A 17,937-nucleotide genomic window follows, 5' to 3' on the forward strand; every position below is an offset into this window, starting at 1 on the left:
TCTTCTAGATAGGAGGTCTGTCAGTCCTCCTATTGGAAGGGTGACAAAAACAGGAGTAGCATTCACTGGCCAAGGACAGTCCTTGCAAGCTCCTAGCCTGAGGTTGCAACCACAGCGTCTCCTACAAAAACAATTAGAATTTGAAGTAATAACACGACAAGGAAATACAGAAATTTACCTTATTTCACAAGAAACTTCAGGCACTGTACTTCTCCCATTCCATGTGGAAATTACCAGCTGTGTGCAGTTACAAAAAGCTGTTGTGCCCTGATGTTTTTCTTTGCGATCTGCAGAACACAAACAGCTCCTGTTATTAATGTTGAGACTCCCTTCTTTTCCAGGTTGCTGCCGGCCTTTCTTCAAGATAGCACCAGCCTTTTCACTTCCTAACAGCTCATCTGTTTGGGAGTGGAGCGCAAACATGACATTTGCGATAAGGATGTGATTAAGAGGTGCCTCAGTGGTTCATGAGTTCTAGCAGCTTCACAAGATTTGGATAAGGCCTTCACTGAAGGCAAATCCACTGAGATTTTGAGGGCTCATTTTAGTCCTCAAAAGCCTGAACCTACCCAGGCTTTTCAGTTGTAAAAGCATAGGGATCTGTGTTACAGCAGAGCATTATTGTAGTCTATGTATTAAAATGACATACAGCATGTTTTGAGACTTGGTAAGGCTTCTTTTAATGCATTAGAAAACCCACACTTGTTTATATTGATCACGAGCATCATAGGAAAATATTTACACTTGAAGAAAAATATATTTGTCTACCCAAAGCAATTCTGAATTTTTTTTCAATAATTGTTTTAAAAAGTGGGAAAGATGGTCATATTAAATCAATCTTTCAAGTAAGTAGGGAAATGTGCATCCTTGACATATCTTTCAGTGCTCTGAATAAGAGAATTAAAAATGTGTGAATAAAAGCTCAAATGACACACAGTTGGGTCAATAGCTACTAGGGAGACAAATATAGTATTACTTAATGCTACCATAAATCTTTTTTTAAAAGCATTTTTTGATAATTCAATGACAAAATATAAAAAGCCAACACCATTTGAGGCTTCAAAATACTTCAGGAGAAACAATGATTATGTTTCATCCCAAATCCAGTGTTTCCTATGCTTTGTGGGAAATGGAGTAGAAAGTAATGATAACAATTTATTCCCCTTTTCTTAAGATTTATGTAATACTGGTATAGAGTTCCTACATGTCTCTAGGGTCTTTATCAGCAAGACACCTTTAGTCTCTTGCTAAAGTCCATCTTTATTCAAATACCTTTCAATCACTTGCTTAAACTTTATGCTGTGTTGAAACCTGAGACAAAGAATGGGTTTAAGTCTTTCTGGACAGGTATAACTTGCTGAGTTGAGACAGGAAACCTACCTTGAAGTCCAAACAAATGACTTGCCTGTTCCAGATACAAATCAGGCATGAATGTTTTCATAGTAAAAACCCTTGCAGAATGTCTTACAGCCCTTTCTTTCTCTAGCTACTGATTTTAACCTCTTCTGTCTCAGTGACTTCAGCCAAATCCCTTCCCTTTACACATTTGTAAATGTGAGAAGTGAGAGTGAAAACTGCAAGATATTTAATCTTACTATATATGTTAACACACAAGGTGCAATAATTATATTATGTTTAAATTTCCCTAAATGTGAAGGAGGCTGTTTGTAGCTGGCTAGTATATTTTTAAAAATAACCCAAAGTACTCTCTAAGCCTAAATGTTTCATGGTATTAGATTTCTCTGTCTTCTTCTGGCCTTCTGCCCCACCGCTGTAATTACCTTAACTTATCACCCAATAATAAAACTCTCTGAACAAATCCTGTGCCTACTATTAAGGAAAATTAAAGCTTAGCACAAATTCTCTGCATTCTTTCTTCTCTTCATCTGCAGTACTTGACAGTTTGCATGGTACAAATGAAACACGCAAAGCCTTTAAGCCATCCCACATAAAAAAAAAAAAGGCAACTCAGATTTTTGTAATGCTGATAGGTATTAGACCAAGTCAGTTTTTAAGAAGAGGGTACTGGGTCTCCTTTTGAGCGGAAAACTCATTGGCGTAACAAAACAATCAATCATGTGAGCTTATATACGCACTGTACTGTTTTGTTTCCTTCTGGGTCTTATGCAAGCCCTTGTAAGGAGAAGGCAGATTATTCCAGGTCCACTGTGTCCCAAGTCTGTCCGAGATTGCCAGCAGAAGTGAAAATTGTGGGAATACATTTCTCTATGTAACCAGTTGTCCCCTAGCTACTGCATCAGAATCCTCAAGTTCCTGTTATACTTGTGTGACTTTTGAGTTCCAAACTGAGCTGCATTTCAGTCATAATCTCCTGTGCTTTCAACCTTTCTGTGGGAAAAGATCACTTGTGTGCATCCACAATTAAAAGTATTTCAGTATCACAGAACAAAATATTAAGAAATACTAAACTTCCAAATCATCAGCTTACTAGCATGAAGAAAGATCACCTCTTTTCCAAGGTAAAATTCTTAATACAACTAGGAAAACCAATACAGAAAATACAGTAATCATTTGTGAAAACAATCAGCTACCACTGTACCTGTTTTCAGCTACTACATTGTCATGTAGTGGAGGAAGATGAAATTGTGGGAAGTTTGTTAGGAGATGCGTGACATACATATTTAAAGAAGTGCATTAATCTCCAAAAATTTTAATGTTCACTTGTTGGCGCTTTTTTAATCTCAAGATCTTCTGATAAATAAAAAAAAATCTTAAAACTACACAAAAATCTGTTCTTCCGTCACGAGGGCATCCATTCTGAAAAACGCACAAAGCCTTCTAGACCATAACCCAGAAACTACAACCCCAGCTAAGCCAAACACAAATTTGTACTTAGATTTAGGCATAGGAAAGTTTTGTTGGCTTTATTCAACTCGCTTAAAATTAAGCATATGTTTTAACACTTTACTGGATTAGAGCCTATGTCAGCAAAATAAATTTCTTGGGAAGAAGTAATAAAAATGTAGCTTGCAGTGAGGGACAGCAGAGCCATTCACAGTTACAGAAGCTTTAAAACACTAGCTGGTATTTATACATTTAGAAAAGAAATCAGGTGTGAAACAAAACATTTTAAATAGCAAACTAATTAGTCTGCTACACAATCACTTTTAAAAAAATTTCATTTGAAGAAAAACACTTTTTTCATCCTTGTGCCCCCAAAAACAAATTGATTTGCACATCAAGGAAAAACGTTTTTTGCAAGCACAAGTTTCAAAAGCAATTTCCCCACTGTTTAGTAACAGCTTGGTTGTTCCAGATATACCATTTCATTCCCTGGAGAAGAGGACTGACAGGAGGCCAAGCTTTTTAAACACAGTTTCATTACACACATGCACTTGAATTTGCTCATTCAACTTCACATAATTGTATATATACTATAAACATCAGCTAACTAATTCTCTTGTCTGCATTGTGCACTGGTGTGTATTTATTCGTTATGCTAAGAACCTCTCTGAATATTTGATGTTGTAGGTCTATCCTTTAAAGAGAACTTACATCATTCTCAAAACCAGAAGGAGTACAATTCTACCAGACTGTGTCCATGCTAATTTTAATTTTTCCAGCAAAACCTTTCTGTTGCTAACAACACAGTGGGGCAAAGTATGAATTCTAGTGTAGCCATTTGCTTCTTTGGCATTTAAGGCACAGGGCTATCTGTTGTTCTTCAGGGCTGCTCTATCTTGTGTGAAAGGACCACACACCCTTCAGGAAATCTAGACCTGGGAGGGGCAGAGCTGGAGTTGCCCTCTGTGTGACAAGGCAACACTTGGATTGAATTGAGCTCTGTCGTAGGTGGATGATGAGCAAGTCAGGGACTTATAGGCTGAATTTAAAGAGCAGACTGGTAAGGGTGGGACTGTGTGGTGTTTGCTGCAGGCCATCTGATCACAGGGAGGAAGTAGGTGAGGCCTTTAACAGACAGCTGGAAGCAGTCACAAAGGCATTGCTACTTGTGGGGGACTTCAACCACCCTGACATCTGCTGGAGGAACAACATGGCAAAGCACAAACAGGAGGTTTCTGGAAATTGTTGGCCACAACTTCCTGACACAGGTGGTGGAGGAAAAAACGAGTAATGGTAAGCTGTTCGACTGTGTATACTGACAGGGAAGGCTTTGTTGCAGATGTGAGGGCTGGGGGCAGCCTTGGCTACAGCCACCATGAGATTCAGTATCATGCATGGCAAAGGTAAGGGCAGCAAGTAAGAATGCAACCCTGAAGTTCAGAAGAGCTAACTTTCAGCAACCTTCTTGGAAGAATCCCACAGGAACTGGCCCTGCAGAGAACGTGGCTAGTCAATATTCAAGGACTACTTCCTCCAAGCTCAAGAACAGTTCATCCCTAAGAGCAAGGATTATAGAATCGTACAGGTTGGAAAAGACCTCTTTTGCAACCTGGATAACTGAGTCCAGTTGTTAACTATCACTTGCAAATCCAGCATTAAACTTTGTCCATAAGCAGCAGATCTACACATTTTTTTGAACTTCAAGGGGCAGTGATTCTGTCACTTCTATGAGCAGCCTGTTCAAATCCTTGACCACATTTTCACTGAAGAAATCTTTCCTAATATCCAATTTAAACCTCCACTGGTGCAATTGAAGCCATTTCCTCTTATGCTATCACTTGTTAGCAGGGAGAAGAGATCAATCCCCCACCTATCTACAGCCTCATTCAAGATAGTTGTAAAGTGTGGTAAACCTCCATTTCTCCAGACTAAATAAATGCTGCTCCTTATTGGACTTGTGCTCCAAATCCTTCACCAGTTTTATTTGCAGAAGTTGGTGTGTGAGAAGTTTCACCTGAACGTGAGGAAGAACATCTATACTATGTGGGTTACTGACCACTGAAACAGCTTGCCCTGAGAGGTTGTGAAGTCTCCTTCCTGGTGGTATTCAAGAAGAGTCTGGACACAATCCTGTGCCATGTGCTCTAGGATGACTTTGCTTGAGCAGGGAGGTTTGACCGGATGAGCCTCCGTGGTCCCTTCCAACCTGACCCACAGAGTGATTTTGTGATTCTGTATATTGAGGCACCAGCGGTCACAGCAGGACTCTGCATTAACTCTTAGGCACTTCCCAGCAGCAGTCGAGCTCTACCAGCAGCTCTCTCACTAATATCCTTGCATAGAAAATGTATTAGGCTTCCACAATAAGTGTCATCTACTCCTTTAGCATTGCTTCACACTTGAATCACCAAGCAATGCTTGTGCATTGTATTTTCTGCCTTTTCAAAGGGATAAACCTTCATTCAGAAGATATCATAATTTGTTTTCAAATTAGGTCCTTTACTGATCTTTAGTAGCTCTGTCCTTATAGCCAGTCTTCCAAAGGTGCGAGATTGCTGAGTAGACAGCCTGCAGGTGTTTGTGCTCATTCTGCATTGCCAGCTACAGCCCCAGAGCCCATTGAACAGTTTCAGATAGACAGGTTTCTAGTTTGGAACTTTTTCAGAAAATAAGTATCTGGGTTGAAAGTAGTATCCTTACAAAAAGGGAAGAATGAAGATGGATCTCATCTCACCCTTACGACACATGAGGGAAGTCACTGGAAACACCAGCCTTGAGACACATGAAAAGCAGGTTTCACCACTCCACTGCTAATAAATTCCTGATCTGACTGGATTTTACCACTCAGGATCTGCAGTCCTCTTTTCATGTCTTATTCACAAGGCCCACTGCTCAGTGAAGAATTGGTCATGGTCCCAATGCCCTACAGAGCAAACAAACATTAAACAGTAATGAAATTGGACAGTAATGAAACTTATGAGATCACAGATGGTAAGAAAAATAGCTCCAAAGGAATGTTTTCTCCAGTAATCCTTACAGACAGTTATGGGACTCTAAATAGTAGAGTTTGTTTAAAACAAAAATCCATTCTTTCTACCACTTATGTCAGACATAGCTTTTTCTTCAAAATAAACCTCTTCACCAACTCTTCTGAGGTCCTGTGTTGATTTCTGCACTGTTTTATACAGATACCATTAATCAGGTTAAAACTTTTAATAGTTTTTAAAATTACCCACTTCTAGCAAACCCCAGTGCCGCCTCTGTTCAGCTGGACGTAAGCACTGTGCAATCCATAATATCATGGGGAATAATGACACATATGAGTTACGTCTCAGTTCTGCTGTATGGCTGGCATCTGCTACTGATGGGCAGGAGACCAGAATGCAAATTGGAATTGTGCAGTTTTTGTGTTGAGACAGGACTGCAAAGGAGCCTTAGCAATCAGCTGCACATTGACTGAGAGTGTGGGAGAAAGGAAAGTTTCATTTAGTGGCAACAGCAGCAATGCTGGGGCTTAGTCAAGTTGAGCAGCCAAGCTAAGATGTGCTGACCTGCAAAAGAAACCAGCCGTAGGGAGCAGGCTAAGGTACAACATGGCTGGAATGACAGTTCAGGTTCACCAACAGTTAACTCAGCATTGTGTGTTTAAAAGAGCTGTAGTAATGGAACCATAAAAACTCCCACCAGTTTGGGAGCTTCCTAATGCATTACATATTTTAAAGTTTAATCATCAGCCCTTCTCCAAGCAAAACTCCTACTCATTACAGTTAATCTTTGTCAGAATTAGTCCCAGTAGTAGGCAACACTCCGCAGTAAAGCAAAAATAAGTTTCTAATCACAGAAATTAAGTTCTGAAATAGTCTTCCAACAGTAATGGTGAGTGAAAACTAATTTAAAAATGTAATAAACATGTGCAGAATCATAGAACTATGTGCAATGAACCATAGAGGTCTTATCTGGTTCAATTTCCTAACTACCAAAATCCAATACCTAGTAGTAATCTGAAATTTGTAAATGCATTGAACTGTTATTGATTAAAATATTTGTTACTAAATAATTATTTTAGTGAGACCATCATCCTGAGGAAAAAAAAAAAAAAAAGAAAAAGAGAAGATTTAAATTACTGTTAGTAACTTTTAGAAGCAATTTTTCAGCTTGTTTATAAATACTTGATGCCCAACAGCATAAACAGACTATGTTTCTTACTTAGAAAGTATCAGTTTAATTTTTAGGAACAGCATTTCTATCCAGAAATCTTGCTACAGTACTCTGCAGAAATTTTTGTTCTGAATAAACAAGGTCTACAAAAGCAATGCTTGTATTAAATTGTCAAAAAACCTGTGCGTTTTTGAGGCAAGAAATATTCAAGTAATTAGTGTGTTTCAAGTAGGATTTGTACTCATAGAAACATAGGGATTTTAAAAATCAGTTTTATATCTAAACTGGCTTTTATGCATCAGCTTATATAGGAGAGAAGACTCTTCAAAATAAAATAAAATACTCAGAAAAGAAAGTAGGTTTTAGTTATTATTTTGATTATGATTATCCTAACCCTGAAAAAAAACCCAAAGGAAGATCACAACAAAATAAAAACAGGTGTGGAAAACAGTTAAGAGATGGTTTTACAATGCTGCAGCTGAGAGTCATAAGGTACCTGTATAAAGAACAAGTAACACATGTGCTGCACAAGAGGCAAGGTTTGAAATGTGTAAGTCAAGATGTCCTAAATAATTGGCTGCCTTTTGATTGTTCACCTGTGATAAAATATTAATTTAATTTATCCAACTTTTAGTTTAAGAATGTATAAGTCATTAATTTTGAGTTGTGATTTCATCTAATTTAATCTACAGCCTTTCTCATAACCGCAGTTTAGATAATGCAGCTTCAAAAAAAGAATTATATAGACCACATGGCTGTGTAACTGGGCAATTTAATTACAAATGCTCTCTGTTTCTTTGAGGTATGATAAATTACCAAAGAAAATTATATATACGCAGTCACCCTGAAACAATGTAGTGATGAAAAAAAAAAAACTGGTATAATTTCAGAGTGGAATCCAATAGAAATTTTGTAAAAGGGAGGAGAAAAAATTGTAGCACAATATGTAATTTTTTTGTTGAAATGAAAGAACATGCAATTGTCAATGATGCAATAAAATAATAGTGTGCAGCATTAAAATGCCATGCATTGCAATAAAGGAGTTGGCTTGCAAATAGTACACCTACGTTTCCTGTAAGGTGTTTTGTATTGCAGCTGTTTCTCTCAGATCAAGAACAGTGAGAAACAGTGCCTTTTATTCATATAGTTTTGTAAGAATGCCTAGAGAAACATTAAAAAGTAGATAACTTTTAAATGGCAATAATTTGATAAAATCTTTAAGAAAAAATGTGTGCATCCCATTGGAAAGTACTTTTAGCAGTATTGTGGTGGCACGACTTCTAGGCACTTAAATTAGGCTGAAAATCACTATTGAAATAGAGTTGCAGTATCAGTTTACCTCTTATTCGGATAATCCAGTGCCCTGTCTCTAAATATGCAGATCAGATAATTACTGTGCTCAAATGCACTCTTAAAACATTTTGCTGAACAGAGCTCCAGTGTAATCACTGTAATGTAGCTAGGAGAGATGCCTTCTGTTCTGGTTACCTGGCTACGTATTAAGTTCATACAACTTTTAGGCTTGGTACTTAAAAGGAAGTATCAGTAGTTAAAAAACTCGCCTTATTTGAGAAACTAGTTATTCATATTAAGAGGCCTCATTACTGTGTGTTTTAAGTGAATAATAAACTTTACAAACTCCACAAAAGTCAGCAGTGCTGTAAGCACTAATTCCTGGTTTAGTGCCAGGTAGGAGAGCATTTCAAATGTAAATCTGAAGTGAGGTCTTGTGTTCATGGCTTTACTCCAGGCATTACTGGGCAAAACTGTTCAGAACATCATCCCAGCTGCAATACTATTCCACATCACCCTTTGCAAGCAGCAACTCTTCCATCTGCCTTATGACAACCTGTGCAGAAGATGATGGAGGAACAGAAAGCTGCAGGAAGTACCAAGCAGCAGTTTGTGGTGCACAGCTACAACCACAGCTGGCTCTGCAGCCCTTCTCAAAATAGAGCCCTCATTAATCAAGATAATTTTATGAGCAGAGTTCTTTCATGTCTATACTCAACACACAGTACCAGGACTAAGGTGGTAACAGGTGCCTTAAAGATACCTCTCTTAAGAGTGATCAACAGATACTGAAAGCTGTACCATGTGTCTTTTAATCACATTGCACAATGCACAGCAGTTACTTGCATGTGATCTAAAGCAAGTACTGTTTATAATTTCTTCCCTGGCAAGGTAAAGGCAGCATTGTTGTATCTTTATGATAAAAACAGATTAGAAATAAGCAAGAGGTTTCTGTCAGGCATAGTGCCTGAAATACTGTTAATAAAGTAATTTATTGAGGACTGTAATTCCTATATTTTAACTCTGTAGAAAGATGCCTACAGAGTTAGGTAAGAAAAGTACGTGCCAAGTGCGCCTAACTTAGAGACATTGGAAATGCCTTAATTAAAAGGCAGGCACATAGGACAGAACAAACAGATTTGTTACAGGCAGATCTACATGTAGGAAAACCTCCCCAAAACCCCAAACAGCAGCAGAATTAACCTGGGCAAAGGCTGGGTCGTTCCCCCTGCTGCAAAATGGGTTCTTTGGAACGCATGAAGAAAACCTGGTCTGAATGTAAGCACAGGGAGCATGGCGCTATTGGCTTTGTCATGCATACAACACAAAACAAACTGAAAACACAGAACCCCCTAACTTCAACATAAGCAAAAGCTGGGAAGTAGGTCAAATGCACCACTGCATTATTTCAAATTACATAACAGTTCAATTACATGAACACTTTTTCTCTTCCATGATACTCTCAATGTAACATTTCTACCTTCTACTAGAAAAAATTACAACTATTACTAGAATTCCTTTAGTTTCCAATACATGGAACACAAAATAGATTAAATATTCTCCTAATGCTTATTGGCTTATTTCTACCAGGGTACTCTTCCTTGACTAAGTTCCAGAAATTGGAGATTGAAATTTATCAACCAACAACAGTCCTTGTCATTTGTGCTTCTGTGTTTCCCTTTAAAACTCAAAACCTCTGCCTCTTAATTGTGTGAAGTTTTCCTTCTTTTTAACAGATTCTTTAAAACATTTCTGCTAAGGACCAGTTCTTGCTCATCACTCACATTCGTTTGTTTCAGTTCTTTGTTTCGAAAATGCCTGGCTGATCCATGCTCTCATCTTCGTGAAATGATCCCTTTCTAAAACAGGAAGAACTGCAGAGTAAGCAGTCTCATATTAGGCTTTACAGAAAAAAGTCAGCAAAATACAGAAAAGTCAACAAAATACAGAAAGTAATCTTGCCCTGCTCAGCAGTGGCTTAAGTGAACCTTTCTAAAACAGTGAGTGCAACAAAAGCATTGCAAAAGCTGGAGTAGCTCACACAGATCTACCTTTGGAGATACCTACAAAAAACTTACAGTACAAACATGTTGGGAATGCTGTAGGGTATAGCTCATCCCTTAGGAAATAAATTAAATTGCTTCTCTAAGTCCCTCTCCAGGCCTATTTCTATTACATGTGATTCTGGTTATACAATAAAAATGTGTACTTAAAATGCAAATATTTGAATTAGTTTATCTCTGTAAAACACTACCATGTTAGATATATGCAAAAAACACTGTCCAATCTAAACAGGGAAAAAAAGTGCATTCTTATGGAGTCCTGTGGTTCACAAAAGGTTATACTGCTCTTCTCTACATCTTCCTCCAGAGTAACAGGTGATAAAGGAAAAAGTCCCTTCATTTTGTAGTATTATTTGATATTAGAAATGATCATCTGAGGCATTATCAGTAAGAAGACTGGTCAAAAAGTATTCCAGTCCATTAAAAGAGGATTGTAAAGGATCCCCTGGGTCACCAAGACTGTGTCCCTATTATCAGAGTAAGCCTTTCAGTTTACAGTTTATCAGTCTTCAATATGTTTGCAAAGTTCTGTTTAAATGCTACTTCCATTATACTGACTGGGCAGCTGTTCTCCTTTCCTCTGATGTTTCAAAATTTATGAACTTTTCAAAGTATATTTGTTTAGGACAGTTTGTGCTACTTCATTCTTGTGCCAGCATTGACTTTTATGTTAAATATCAACTTTCTGTCCACCAGAGAGGGAGATAGCAATTCTAACCTGTCTTTGGTTTAAGGTTAATTTTATTTTTGCCTCTTCTTTAGCTGGTCTGTTAGCCACCTTTTGTTTTTTCCTATTAATTTTCATCTTTAATAGATTAATTTCTTTTTCCTTTATGCATTTTTTCGACATCCAAAGCACTTCAGTCTAATGCTTTCCTTGTCAGCAAGAAATTCTCATGTAGCGCCTCCTGCATCCCAACTGGTAGCTGAGTTACTGCATAGTTCAGATAAAAAACCCCCTCCTTCTTGGCACCCAAAGTGGAAGGAGGAATAAAGAGTTTGTATTTAAAGCCCAGTGACAGGGGTTTCAACAGAGGTGATGCCTGAGCTGTAGTCTCCAGGCTGGCAGTGCATTTCACCCTGAGGCAGAGCAGTGCCACTGGAGCTGGCTGGCTGTATCAGCTCCTTGTGGATCAGATGCACAGAAGTGGATGTTCCAAAATGAGATTCACAGCAAACCCTGAATGAATGTTAAATCTCAATCCCATTCACAGTTCAGTGCCAACATATGGTGGGAGAGAGAGAAAGAAGCTTACAAAAATACTTATTTAGCAACAATTTGCTGATAAAACTTGACTCCAGCCAAACTTTAGGAGAAGCTTTATGGCTGTGGACAAACTGACTTTTCTAACCACTTCAAACTCCCTAACCTCTTCAGCTTGCTTGTCTGTAAAGGAGCAGTAAAACCCTAGCAGAGTTTATGTAACTGCTACTCAGTATTGCATTAAGCTTCCTCCATCTGACATGTAAAACTTCCACCTGCTCAGTCACCCAAGTCCTGACTTGAACTAATGACTTTTGATACTACTGGGCTATATTTGCTTCTAGCAGGCTGATAACAAAGTGTACAGAGGATTGCCTGATCCAATTTATGCTATAGGCTGAGATAGTCTGGCTGTGATCACCTGGCAGCAGAATCAGTTTAAGTTTGTTGCTCTCTAGAGAAGAAGGAAAATGCAAATGCAGTGAGAAGTCTATGTGCTGTGGTATTTTAAAATGTCAGAGAACCACTACTGTATCATTAGCTATAATTTTAAGCTTTGAAAATGCTGTCAATGAGCCTTGGTATTTTGTCATCACTGCACTATTTGAAAAAATCTGTTTCTCTCCATTAGCTTTTTTTTTAATCTCTGTTTGTCAGTGTTGTCATTTGTTTTTCTCTCTAATGGAAATTCTAGAACTACTGTCAGTAAAAAGAGTATTGCTATGAAAAATACATGATTCTTCCTCCTTAAAGACATCTCTCTTTCTCTGTGTAAAAATTAAGACTATATGTAAATGAACACTGCTTCCCCCCCTCCCAATTTGTTCCAAAGGCAACAGGAGCTTTTAAAATCTGTTTCTTCCTAGACTTATCACTGATATAATTCTGAGTCACTGTGAAAAGTTTATTTCTGTCCACTCCCTTCTGTTTTGCACAGAGATGTCTTCCCAAATCTCCTGTTATCAGGCAGTGCTGAGAGTAGAGCAACTATGGAGTCTAAAAATGCCAGCAAAGATGATCAGGTTTGCAGTGGTAAAGTACAGGAATAAACAAAACATTGTAGCATGCTTTAAAGATTCAATATGCATTTGTGCATTTTCTGTGCCTGATCCATACAAAATAAGTATAAAATAGGCCAACAAGTACAAAATAAGTCTGTGTATTCCACTAGAGCAGAATAAAGCAGCTCACAGGCTGTTTAAGCCACTGTAACACCCTGGTTACCAGGGTAGCTCCAAAGCTTCTGAATCTGGCATTTTTTGTTACTACTGTTATGCTTATTTAATCTTGCATTATTTTACTTAATCTTTAATCTACGATCTAATCTCCCTTGCCACTCCCTTAATGCATGTCCTGATTCTGCTACTGTAGGCAGAATCATCTTCCTGGATGCTCCCTCAAAACATACAACACAGCTCACCTTGCCATGTGTAGATAGTTTTATCTGCACCAAAACAACTTGTATCTAACGGGAAATGAAGAGGGAAGGAGGTCCATTCACCTTGCTAGAAGATGGTTACTGGAAATCCATACCAGCAGATCCACAGATGAGAAAATCCTTGAGAAAAGTGGATCTGGCACTGCTGTGCTGAATTCAGTGTATCCATGTGAAATCAAACCTCTCAAATGACCAGGGATACCCACATGGTGAATTCAGGTTGAGGTTATGAGGAAGTGTCAGTGTAGAACCTCAGCTGGCAGCCATCCTGAGCAGGTGACTAGAAAATTAGCAGAACTAGAAAATCAGAAATTGCCAGGCCTCCTCATGTATGTTTTGTGGATGGCTCATTAAATTCCTCTTCAGTAAAGTTTTACACTTTTCCTTTTCAATGTGGCACTGTATCAAAGGAGCTGCATTTTTTACTTGGTGTAGGGACTGCAGAAGAGAGGTGGGGTAGAATGTGGCAGTATCACCTTGGATTCTCCTGTCCCCCAGGTCATTTACTGATGTGCACTCAGCAGGGATTTTAGCTACAGGTGGTGCCACAAAGTGCAGGGTCCAGTCCCCAGTGGACTCAGTTCTGCCAAGGAGCAAATAGATAGTTCAGGTCTGATCCACAGCTAAATGAATAACCAAAAGAATAAGCATAGATCTTGCAGGTGGCTTTGAGCCTATCCTTGGGATTTTGACTGGGATGTGAAAATTTCCAAGAAAATGCAGAAGACAGAAGTTCAGGAAAAATAAGAAGGCCTCATGCAGAAAATGACACAGAGTCACATACCTGAATGCTAGATTTCATCATCAGGCCTCCAATTTAGATCACAAGTTTGGTGATACTTTAGGTAATCTCACAATCTATTATTCCCAAAGTTCTCCTACCCCAGTTTTCAGAAAGCATATGAGCAACAGGTAGATAGGATTAAAACAAGGAGTGTGTAATGAAATGACAACTTATTCTGTTGATATTAATAAGGACTTCATAAGGAAATATTTTATCTTGTCAGAAGAAGAGTCCTGTGCCCCAGATTACTTCTAAACTGTAGCATATATCTATGCCCCATACAGAATGGTGTGTCTGTAAGCAAAGGTCAGAAAGAGTATCTAAGAGAGAAAAACAGAAATGTATCCATGTGAAAGAAAAGGACTATGGAAAAACAAAGATAGTTTGCTTTCCATTTCTAAAGTGCTTTGCATTAATTACTCTGTCAATAGCTTAAAAAGATTAGGAGCGAGGCATTCTTTTTGTGCACACGACCTTTTCAGCAGCTTGGCAAATAAAATTAAGAGACTAGGCCAGCTCCAGAGGTGGGTTTATATTTAAACACAAAGTTTACATTCAAGTTTCTAGAAGAAGACTTGGAACAATGTGATGTAAGCTTAGATTCTCTAATTAAGATCAAATTGCATAGTATTTTTAGACTTTAAAACAACATGTTTTGACCCAAAATGCAGTTCAAGTTTTCTTTTCTCTTGGATCTATTGTGAATTATTAGCATTTGACATTCTGTAAACCAGGTCTGGCACAGACTTCAACAGACAAAAACCCAAAGTCAGAGGGGGGTTGCTGAGTTGGGTTTTCTCTCTTTTCAGTAAACACAAATTTATAATGTGCCAAAAATTCTACAGATCTCTTCAGTCCAAAGACAAGGGGGAGGCTTTCAAAACATTCTAGGCTTTTTAATTTGACCACCTCATAGCTTTTTGTGTAGGCATTCTTTCCCAGCAAATAGCACAAGAGCTAGCATGCTGAACAAATAAATGCAAAAAGGTTACTGAGTGCATAACACTTTCCCTCAGAGCAGCCTCCCTTTACCTTGCATGTACACACTGCAGGTTTGAATTGCAAGTGTAATTTAATTCTCACAAAACCAAACAAGGATTCAGGAAAATAAAGAAAATAATATTGAGTCGGGGCAGCTTTTTTCATGTGCGAGATTACTGAAGATATAAAAGCTCCAGAAATAGCTTCTGCTTATTGGAACCTTCATTTAAACCTTGCCTTAACGTTCACAGGGTGTTCCTGTGCATCTTGACCCCTCCACACGGAAAGATTAAAAGGTTACTCATGGAAAGATTAAGTTCATCTTCCTGTGAGATTTTCTGACTTGCAGTAAGTTTCTAATAAATGTACCTAGCCCTAGTGGCATCTTGTTCAGTGCTCTGGTTTTAAACCTGAGGCAAATGTGACTTAATAAGGCAAATAGTCCTGTGCAGTAAGGTATTGTAAGGTTTTCCCCTAATCTTAAATATGTAAGGCAGACTTTGCAGATTTAAAAGTGAAAAAGTCAAACAGTTATCACAAAAAAAAAAAAAAAAGCAAACTTGCTTTGCACGTGCTTTTTGTAAGCATACATCATCCTTCACTTACAGTGTTTCAAAACCTCACCTCTCTGTCTCAGAAACCAACCTCACTTTCTCATAACTTGCCATTGCTTAAGCAGGTAACACATCCAAGGCGTTAAAGCTACTTGCCACTTACCCTAAGTGGACTGGTTCACTGTAGTAGAAATATGAACCCTTATGCCATAAAAGTGATATACTTTTGGGCTCCTAAGGACTACACCAGCAGTCTTCAGCTTAAAAGAAAAAAAGAGAGAAATAGAAGCATCATTACCACAGTGTTTCACAGCACCATATCCATGCACAAAGTTCTCAGCCAGTCTATGTCAAATGATAAGTGATGATCCTGACCATGCTATGCATTGTCATGCAGCAAAAGCCAATTCCTTGTGTACATGTCCAGAATCCTGTCCCAGCTTGCACAGGAAAAGAGGTAAATGGGTTAAACCTCTATCTCCACTGCTCCTTGACACGGTTGTATGAAGGCTGAAGGTCTTAATGAAGCTTTTCTAAGACTTTACGTCAGATTTTGGCTATTTTTTTTTTTATCTTGTTCACAAATAAAATTCAATCTTTGGAAAATATATTTTTACAGAGCTTAAAACCTATATGGTTAGAAGAATCTGACCTAGATTTGAAGGTTTCATGTGGAACTGATAAAAGCAGACTCATATTGAATTTGTTCCCTCTATGAAAGTGGCATTAGGGATTCACTGGATGTGAAGACGTGTCAAAGATTCTTTATCTACTACTTAAAGCACATTCTCCATCTCCTCTTTCTCCATGAGACCGTTGTCTCCTCATGTCTACTTGTTTGGATGGGGGACATCATTGACAGGGCAGGCATGACTGGCAGAGGAAATTCCCTATTGCAGCAGTCACAATGTGATAGACCCAGTGACTGCCTGGGAGAGAGTGGCTAGATACACAGGAAATCCTTAGTGTTTAGGGTTTGTTGTTACATTTTCCCATGAAACCAGAACTGAAAGAAGACACAGTTTGAAAGAACCTTTTTAACTTGGCCTTTTGATCTTGAAATTCAGTATTACTCCGGTACTTGGAAAGAATTAGTAATATGTCAGATGATACAGGTATATAAAAATGTCATACTCCTTTAATTATCTCTGTATTCACTCCTATACTGTGGATTTTCAGAATAAAGAGTGGTAGGGTGTGGCAGGCACATTCTTCTCTCTCTCAGGATTTTTTCATAGAGGAGCACAGAGAGAAGAAAGAGAAAACAATTTCTATTTCTGCTCCTTGTTTTTCCCATGTGGAATGTGTTTAGAGAATTGTTTACCTGGAGTGATTGCTTGATTGGATTCTGGTGAGGATTGTTTGAGCCTGACAGCAAATTCAACCCACCTGTGTCTGGACTCTCGCAAGAGGGTCACGAGCTCTGAGTTAGATATGGTAGTTAAAAAAAGTAGGTATGTAGTTTTAGTATCTCTTTTAAACAGTATATTAATGTATTATCATACAGTCATAATAAAGAAATCATTCAGCCTTCTGATCTGGAGTCAAACATGATCATTTCTTTCCACCAGGTTCAGCTGCACTTACAATAGTAGGGACCTATCACAGTGCAGCACAGGCATTTAGAAGAAGTGGTACTATTGCTTAGGGGATAAGGATATATGTTAATGATGTGAGATCGAACCCATTTTTTGCCTGTCATTAAATGCAAATACTGCCACTAGTGTCTTGGGATAGATTTCTCATCTCCTTTGCCAAGTTAGTGTTGTTCAGTGATATCTCACACTACTTTCTCTACACTGGTTTTCAGTTTCATTTATTATCTGACCTTGTGCATTTCCCAAGGCTCGAGCTGCTAGTCTTCCTTTAAACAACAAAAATACGAATTTTATTTTCATTTTCCACTCTCCATTTGTCTTCTATTCTCAACTTCATTTCTTCCGACTGTGTTTTCTACTTCCCATTTCTCTGTCTCAGTTCCTGGCCTTTGTTTCCATCTCATCCCAGTCTGTAATCTTGGTTTCTGTTCCTTCTCTCTTCCCTTGCTTTCGCAGCCTCTCTTCTTGATTTTAACTCAGTAGTGTGTCATTTCAGCTAGCTTGCTAAGCTTTCCGAGGATATGTATATATATACGTACATATATATATATATATGTATATATGCACACACATTTTGCTGCCTAAGTAATTGCCATGGGCTATCTTGGGTTTCCCCCCATTCTTCATTACAATTTCAACTCACCAGTAACTTTGGGACTCAGAAATGTGCTAAGGAGCTGGTTTTGAAAGTGCCCATAATAAATAAATTCTTCCAACTTTTCCCCTTTCCACAGACTGCTGCTGTTGCTTGTCAGAGCTGTCTTTCAACCCATGAATCTGCAGATAACCTGCTCCCTGATCTGCTGTACTGTGCTGGTAGAAGTCCCTCCTCATGTGGTACCTGTACATGATAACCACATTCAAAGAAATATGTGAGAAACACATACTTTCTCCCCAACTGAGATGTTCTGGACTTTCTGATCTGTACAAATTCAGCACTAGCTATGGGATAATTTGGTCCATAGTTCACATCAGTTCTTGTTGTCTCTCTAAAATGATCCAAGTAATCTATTTGGGTGTGTCCTCTTGCTGCCTCACTGTGTCTTCAAGCTCTGGACT

The 17,937-nt window shown here is 38.4% G+C and overlaps 1 long non-coding RNA gene across 1 annotated transcript; it reads right to left on the reverse strand.

The window, feature by feature from the left end:
- Nucleotides 1–250: 250 nt before the first annotated feature.
- On the reverse strand, nt 251–17,550 carry LOC110468921 (uncharacterized). Its single transcript, XR_002465165.1, has 3 exons — nt 17,522–17,550; nt 15,444–15,540; nt 251–287 (listed from the first exon to the last, which is right to left on the reverse strand). It is a non-coding gene; the product is annotated as an uncharacterized LOC110468921 (long non-coding RNA).
- Between the last annotated feature and the right edge of the window lie 387 nt (nt 17,551–17,937).

This window comes from Lonchura striata, chromosome 3 (assembly GCF_046129695.1).
Source record: "Lonchura striata isolate bLonStr1 chromosome 3, bLonStr1.mat, whole genome shotgun sequence".
NCBI lineage: Eukaryota > Metazoa > Chordata > Aves > Passeriformes > Estrildidae > Lonchura > Lonchura striata.